The following is an 8,861-nucleotide window of genomic DNA, read 5'->3' as shown; positions in this document are numbered from 1 at the left end:
AGCAGATTTAGGGTCAAGAGTGACCATAGGGTCCTCAAATACTTCCTCTCTCAGTCTAATAATATCCCCAAACAACGCAGATGGGTAGCTACATTTCAGAACTATGACTTTGACATTACACATACACGGGGAAAAGACAATGTAGTTGCTGATTCCTTATCAAGAATGTGGGCTTGTAAAGTTTCAGCCATTATGGAAATTCATAGTGATTGGATAGAAGAGCTTCAGGAGGCCTATTTGTTAGATGCTGATTTCAGCCACATTTTCCAGAAATTACAGCAAGGGCATGTAGAAGAAAACTTTCCATATTAGCTTAAGAATGGTCTCTTATGGTTTCAGGGTAGGATTGCCATCTCATACACTCACCCATTCAAGCAAAAGATCATGCAAGAGATGCATTCTTCACCTACAGCTGGTCACTTGGGCATTTGTAAAAATTATGACAAATTTGCTAAAAGCTTTCATTGGAAGGGCCTATGGAAGGATGTAAAAGATTTTGTCTTGAGCTATGTGCCATGTCAACAAAACAAAGACAACACCTTAAAACTAGTTGGTTTACTGCAGCCATTGCTCATGCCCGAAGGCAAATGGACACACATAACTATGGACTTCATAACCGGCCTACCGGTAACCAAGAAGGGGTGAAACAACATCTATGTAGTTGTGGACAGACTCACCAAGGCAGCCCATTTTATTCCTACAAAGATTCAATATAATGGTTCTCAAGTAGCTAGCCAATTCATGGAACATGTTTTCAAATTACATGGCTTACTATAGGTCATTGTGCATGACCGGGATGCTGATTCATGAGCAATTTTTGGCAGGCAGTTTTCAGCTCTATGGGCACTCAGTTAGCCCCTTCCACTGCTTACCATCCACAGACTGATGGCCAAACAGAGAGGGTTAACAAGTGGCTGGAAACTTACTTGAGGCATTTCTGTTATGATGTGCAAAATACTTGGGACTCATGGCTGCATCTGTCTGAGTTTGTCTATAACAACTCTATACACTCTAGCATTGGAATTTCACCATTCGAGGCATTGCATGGCTATAAGGTGCCCCTCCCCACAGTTATCTTCAATGATAAAATAAACCCATAAAGCAAGGAGGAATTGGATAAAATGTAGGCCTTACTTCAGCTGTGCAAAGTTAACTTGAAGAAAGCTTAGGATCAAATGAAGCTTTATGCTGATGACAAAAGAAGGGATGTTGAATTCCAAGAAGGGGATTTGGTGCTTTTGAAGGTGCGCAAGTCCAGATATGCCACCCTTAAGGATGGGTCCAGCAATAAGTTGGCACACAGGTTCTATGGGCCATATCAGATTATCAAAAGAGTGGGAGACTTGGCATATCAGTTAGCACTGCCACCATCCACGAAAATTCATAATGTCTTCCATGTGAGCCAATTGAAGCCCTTCATTGGATCATGAGTGGATTATGTTGAGGAGTTACCACCAATAGATGAAGAAGGCACCATTCAATAATGTCTTCCATGTGAGCCAATTGAAGCCCTTCATTGGATCATGAGTGGATTATGTTGAGGAGTTACCACCAATAGATGAAGAAGGCACCATTCAATACATACCCGAGCAAATCATTTGACAAAGGGAAAAGAAGCTTCGCTCTCGCTCCATCATGGAATACTTGATTAAGTGGCAAGGTTTACCACTTGAGGAAGCTTCTTGGAGGCCAGCTTCAGTTTTGGAAGAGTTCCCATACCTATTAGAAGCAGATTTGGCTGAGATCTAGCTAACTATGGCCATGTTTTCTCTCAAAATGATTGCAAACAACTCTCTGTTTCAAAGTAGATTTTACTTTGCACTATGGACAGCAACGGATATCATACATGGCTGAAAGTACTCCTCAAGAGCTCCACTTTGATATATGGCCCACCCCGATCGGAGTCTCCTACAGAAAGTTATGACATATTTACTACAGCATGGTCCTGTAGTAAACAGCTTGCTATCCACTATCTGTAACTCACATTCACTCAAGATACTTGGATCAAATTTCATTTTAATAATTCCCCAATAAGACCCATGTAATGTACATACCCCAATGACCCGACATACGTAATAATACCTCTTCATTCATTTGTATACCCTTGTAATAATGCAGCAGAGTAGTACTCTGATCTGCTTCTACCAAGTTAGCATAAGTGCCCAAATTGTTTTTGAGGGCAAAAACCTTCGGGTGGGGATGGAATGTAAGAGAGGGGGATTTAATAATGGGGAAATACTAGCTACACTGGCTAGTATATAAGGTGTTAGGGACTTGATTTTTCATCATCAGATTTTAATACAAGTCTCCTTTTATCTTCATCTCCTTCTCCAAGCTCTCATGGCTTCTTTCTCTCTCTTTCTGTCTTTCTCTCTCCTCGTCACTCTCTTCCTACAGTCTTTCTCTCTCTTCTGCACCCTCTCTCTCTCCTCTCATTCTCTCTCTCCTGCCTCCTTCATTATAGAATCATGTAGCTGCTTCATAATGTGAAACCTTACGTGGATTAAATGGGGGGTCAAACGAACTCCAATCGACAAACTGAAACATGCGTTGGGTTCTTGGTATCGAACTCCATCTAGGAAAAATCCAGCTCATCGATCCACAACCGTTTCATTTTGCATGAAAAATTGGTCTTTGACGACCTCCCAAAGTATTTTCCACTTCAATAATTGACTTAAAAATTTGCTCTCCTAAAACACACCCGACATATTGATATTTATTCTACAAGTAACAAGTACAAATATTAATTAATAAATTGGTGTAAAAAATAAAAATGCAAAATAAAGCAATATTAATTACTTGGAGAGAGAGAGAGAGAGAGAGAGTGTGTGTGTGTGTGTGTGTGCCATGTGTTGTCAATGTGGATCACAGTGATAAACATGGTGAGATCTCATGGTGCTAGTGTTGGCACTAAAGTACGATGCAAAGGACAATCTAGTGGGTGATACAATGGTTAGCGCAGACGTCCATGTGATATGTGTGTGTGTGTGTGTGTGTGTGTGTGTGTTTTTGGGGGGGGGGAGGTGTCTCCTTCTAGGGAGTTGAAAATTTGCCCCCAAATTATTACTAATCAATTAATATTTAAATAATTAATAACTAGATGCTTGATGAATTAATATTAGTATAAGTAACAATAATTAATTAGATTCTAGATACTTATATTAAGTAATTAATACTAATTAATAAGTGAGACAAATTTCTTTACCTTGAGAAGGGGGTGTCAATGGGTTGCTAATCAATTTATATTATTTAATTTAAAATACAAAAATAATTATTTAATATTAATCAATTAATATTTAAGAGATTAGTAACTAGTTAATTAGTGAATTAATATTACTATCAATGAATATTAATTAATTATATTTTAGATAATTAACTCATTAATACTAATATAAATTAATTGAAGAGACAAATGTTTTTGCCTCGAGAAGGGGACGTTAATGTCCTCTTCTTAGGGTAAAGATTTTTGCCTCCCAATGATTGATTAATTAATTAATATTAACTAGAGAATACTAACTAATTACTACTAAATAAGTAATTGTAGATCAAATCAATATTAATTAATTAAATATTGAATTAATATTATTTAATTAATTTTATACATTTAATATTTATTAATAGTTAATACTTAATATTAATTAGTGCTAGTATAATTAATATTAATATAAACTACTTTGTAGATATGAATATTGATTAAGTAACCAATTAGTCAATACTTTTTAATTAATAAGTAGTAATTAGTTATATAAAACTATTAAATAATTAGAAGTATTAAATAAATTAAAGTATTATTTTTAAATCTATTAATTCATTATAAATATAATTTTCACACATATACTTTCAACTAATTAATTAGCCTAATTACAATGATAATTATAGTTCTAGTTAAATAGAAGTAACTGTAATTCTAATTCATTTAGTACAAATTAGATCTAACTACTAATAGTAACAATAATTAAGAAATTAGTATTTTAGTTAGTAAGGATACTATAATCATTTTTTTGGAACAATGAGAGAGAGAGAGAGAGAGAGAGAGAGAGAGAGAGAGAGAGAGAGAGAGAGAGAGAGAGAGTGTGTGTGTGTGTGTGGTATGTGTGTAACCAATACTCTATCACTTTGTCCAGTTGTATAAGCAAGTATGGGACATTAAATAAGTCGGCGACTTTAGGCTATGTGTGAATGGTCTATAGACCTTAGAGTGTTGTATTCACTTCAATTATGTATGTTATGGAATAATGAAGGAAATGAGATGAGAGCACACTACTCCTCTTTGTTGCTCCAACCCTTCTCTTTATCTCTCTCAACATGGTATCAAAGCCATGAATGGGCTATGTGGTGGATAGCATTTTGGAAGAAGACTTGAAGACTGAAGGTCAAGGGTTCTTGTGAATTGCAAGCAGCCTGCCATTGTTATTTTTTCAAGGTATGTATTGATTCATATGCCTCCATTTCTTCATGAACTTGGTCAAGGCTTGTTTGGGAGCAGTTGAAGGCTCCATTGAGCATATGTAAGCCATCACAAGGGTCTTCTTTATCAGTACATGCTGTAGCACACTCTTGCCAAGTTTGCGTGATGATGCCTGCTGTCAAAATGAATCTCCATGGCTGCTAATCAAGACAATAATTACTACTCAAGTGATCTATAGCTGCATACATACTTCGGAAGGTACTTTAATGATCTGACATGCCAATGCTTGACTTGGAGATGAGATATGAACTAATCTACATGTACACAAACATGGAACAGAGCATGAACTGCTGTAAACAATGAATGTATAGCATACATTGACATTGGAGAGAAGTTGGAGTTCTTGGACATGCTTGGAAGGTCTCATTAGAGGATAGATACGCTCAGGAATACATATGTATTGTGCCATATGCATTTGAGTTGTAAATTCTTGAAGAAAATACTCAGATCTAGAAGCATATGATAGGCTGAAAACTGTCATCAAACTATCAACAACAAGCACTCATTGGTCCTGAAGCATTACATAGCATCAGCTAGCTTTTGTCAAATGTATGACATGGCATATGTCTATTGAATGTCTAGAGGACTAAGATGAGCATTGAATGCTCATGAAAGCTAAAGTCTGAAGCTAGAAACAAATGCATTGATAATATCTTGGCTGGTTACAAACAGGGAATGCATTCTATGACATTGCCTATTGAAGACAGAGTACATATGGTTGTCTGTATGGTCATGTATTGACCCCTACACCTGATAGCACATGCACAAAGTAATTTGAGGAAATTTTGGAGTTAGATAAATATGGTTTGATAGAGTATTAGCTGATTGCAACTTGCAAGCAAGGTATTTGACACATGTACTTGATGTATATGCACTGAACAATGCTCGTATTATCATATATGGACTCCTACATGTACTAGTAGATGTCTGAGAATTTTTTGGAGCACGTATGACATGTATACATCTCATTTTTGGCCTTGAAAGAGTTGCTGGTCATTAACAATTTGTAGATTTCAGATTGCATGTTTGATTGACTGTAGTAAGGTTGCATGATACAGAGTTACAACAACTATATGGTCTATGTGTTGACTAATGTATCTATAGGTTATGCCACATGTTTGTGGATGGTTTTGAGATGTTAATGGACTGAAATACCCTAATTACAATAGACAATTAATTGTAAGAAACTATCATAAATAGTCAAAGACTGTGGTAGGTCAGATAGACTTGTTGGCTTGCAGGAAGTCAGCACTGACTAGCCATTGTCTGTTACAATATGGAAAATGCAAACAGGACCGACAACATAACCTAGATAGTGGGGGGAAATCTTGATAGCAATAATTATGCTATATGGAAGTTTCGCATGGAGAACTTCTTGATAGATAAAGGATACTGGGACTTGGCGACAGGTGTTGAAGCTGAACTTGAAATCCCAGAGAGGAATCCTATAGCTAAGCAAAGACAAGTGCACCGAGCTTGGTTGGAAAGAGCTCATAGGGTGCTACACTAGTTATTTTATGTATCTCAGATGCTATGGTAATGCAAATCATGAACTACAAGTCACCAGTAGATGCATGGAACATGTTGATCAGATATTGTGGCACAACTAACTAGTGCCAGGAAGATACAGTTAAAGCAAAAATTCAACAACATGGAGAGAAAAGGTAAATCTATACATGATTATGTCACAAAGATTAAGACTCTTGCGGATCAACTGGCATCCATTGGCACACAGGTTGAGGATGAAGACATGGTTGCAATGACATTAAATGGTTTGGAATCAAAATATAAGTCATTTGATACTTCCATCTCTGTGCGGGCTAAAATCCCGGATTTCAATGATCTTGTTGCATTTCTCATTCATGAAGAGGTTAAACTGAGATTGCCTATAGGCTCTAGTAGTTCCAAGAGCAAGGATGTTGTCTTTTATTCACATCAACGCGGCCGTGGCAGCCATAGTAGAGGTCAAATGCAGGAGGAGGTGGAAATTTTAGAGGCAAGGGGAGATCTAGCTTTTGAGATAGAGGCTCTTGGCAACAACAGCATCCATCTGACAATCCTAATATGGATAAGGATTGTCACTACTATGGAAAGTACGATCATATTGCTAAGGATTGCTGGAAGAAGTAGGGCAATCAAAAGGGCAAGTAGCATGGACACTATGCATCGTCCAATCAGACAGATGATGCTTCTGATTGAGGATAGACTATTTGCCATGACATATGTGAAAGACAGGGCTGCTGAGAAGTCTACCGAGGATACTGTTTAGTATATTGATTCGGGGGCATCGAATCATATGACACCACGTGGTGACTAGTTTATTGACATGGTTCCTTAGAGGAATGGCTATGTATGCACAGGGAATGGCACGCAACATAGCGTTGAACATAAAGGCAAAGACTTGCCTTTGGTAATCCATGATGGTAAGAAGAAGAACTTAAATGATGTACTACATGTCCCGTCGATTACTAAAAATCTATTGTCTGTGGGCCAGATGACTGAGCAGAATTTGCAGGTTAGGTTTAATAAGCATGGTTGCTTCATTGAGGAGTTTGGTAATGGCTGCAAAATGATTGCTTGTGGTCATAGGAATGGCAGGATGTTTACTCTTGATGCAACTTTGCCACAATTGAAATTAGCCATGTTTGCCCATGGATCTGGCATAGCTAGAGATTTAGAAATATGGCATAAAAGAGTGGGGCATGTTAATCTTCAACGGTTGTAAAATGATGCAAAAAAACAACTTGTTACAAGTCTATCCAAGTTTGCTTACATGGATATTGGTCATGTCTACGATGCTTGTCAGTTTGGTAAATAGTCAAGGTTTCCATTTGTCAAGCATGTAAGAAAAAGTATGTGACCATTGTAGTTGGTTGATTCTGATGTGTGGGGGCTAGCCCATAATGCATCTATGGGAGGCTCTAAGTATTATGTGACATTCATTGATGACTTCAGTCGATATACTTGGGATTATATATTGAAAACAAAGGATGAGGTGTTTTTATTTTTCAACAATTTAAGCAGCAGATTGAAAAGAAATTTGATTTCTATATCTCTTGTGTGAGATATCTGACAGTGGTGGGGAGTATGTGTCAAATGAGTTTGACAGTTTTTTGACTGAAAATAGCATACCTAGGCAACTTACATACAGCTACACTCCACAACAGAATGGGGTAGTTGAACAGAAGAACATGGTCTTAATGGAAGATGCATATGCAATGATGAATGAGAAGAAGATGTTGCTCTATTATTGGACTAAGGCTATTATGACAGCCATGTATATCTTGAACAAGACTCCCGCTGTAGGTATTCATGATATGACACCATTTGAGAAGTTGTATGGCTACAAGCCTGATATCAATCACATGAAACTATTTGGCTACCTTGCTTATGTGCACATCCTTGATGAGAAAAGGAAGAAGCTGGATCTGAAAGCACATAAGGGTGTCCTTATTGGTTATTCGTAGGAGAAGAAGGCATATAAATTCTATGATCCCTCTACTCGAGAGACACTAGTTAGCAAAGATGCTATCTTTGATGAGATGGCCTCTTGTTATGCATCACCAACTACAGTGCCATTGGATATGTCTTCTACACAGGCGTCTACTATTGATTCGCACTAGAGTACTACATTGACAGGTCCTAGTGGTATGATAATATCTCCTTAGACAAGGAGGTTTTGAAGCTCTGGCTCACCACCCAACACATATTGACACTAGTATGTCACTAAGCGAGGGGTATGATATGGTGGACAACAAAGGAAAAGAATAAGCTTTTGATGATAAATCTAGTGTGATGACACCTGGTAGGATGACTTCAAGCAATGACTCAACTGACAATCTAAACAATGAGCTTGGTATTCCGACTGTGTATATGCATGACATTAGGCAGAACATGTATATTATGCCTAATGAGAGAGGGGAATCGAGTAGTGTACCATAGCTTAGATGCTCACAGAGAGTCAGATACCCTGTGGATAGGCTGACTTATAGTGGTTATTCTATGAAGCATTATGCTTTTATGACAAAGGTAACGAAGGTCAAAGAACTTGCTACATATGCTGAAGCGGTGATGGATGAAAATTGGTGCATAGCTATGGATGAGGAAATATTTGCCTTAGCTAAAAATAGAACATGGGATCGTGTGCCACTGCGAGAAGGAAAGAAAACCATTGGCTACAAATGGGTCTACACCAAACACATTAATATATACCACATCAAGTGCAAACTATGGCTACTAATGTTGTAGGGAAATCTTCTTCACAGGATACAGGTCACAGTCACCCCCTAACTTCCAGCTCCTCAAGACTATGCTCTTGTGCACCATGAAGCTAAGCTCTCTAGCTTTGGTACCGTGACAAAAGACAGAAGAGATACAAAAAAATATGGAGCTA

Source organism: Lygodium microphyllum, unplaced genomic scaffold, assembly GCF_053477565.2.
Source record: "Lygodium microphyllum isolate KBCC unplaced genomic scaffold, Lygodium_microphyllum_v1.1.10 scaffold_64, whole genome shotgun sequence".
NCBI lineage: Eukaryota > Viridiplantae > Streptophyta > Polypodiopsida > Schizaeales > Lygodiaceae > Lygodium > Lygodium microphyllum.
Note: the sequence above shows the minus strand (reverse complement) of the source record.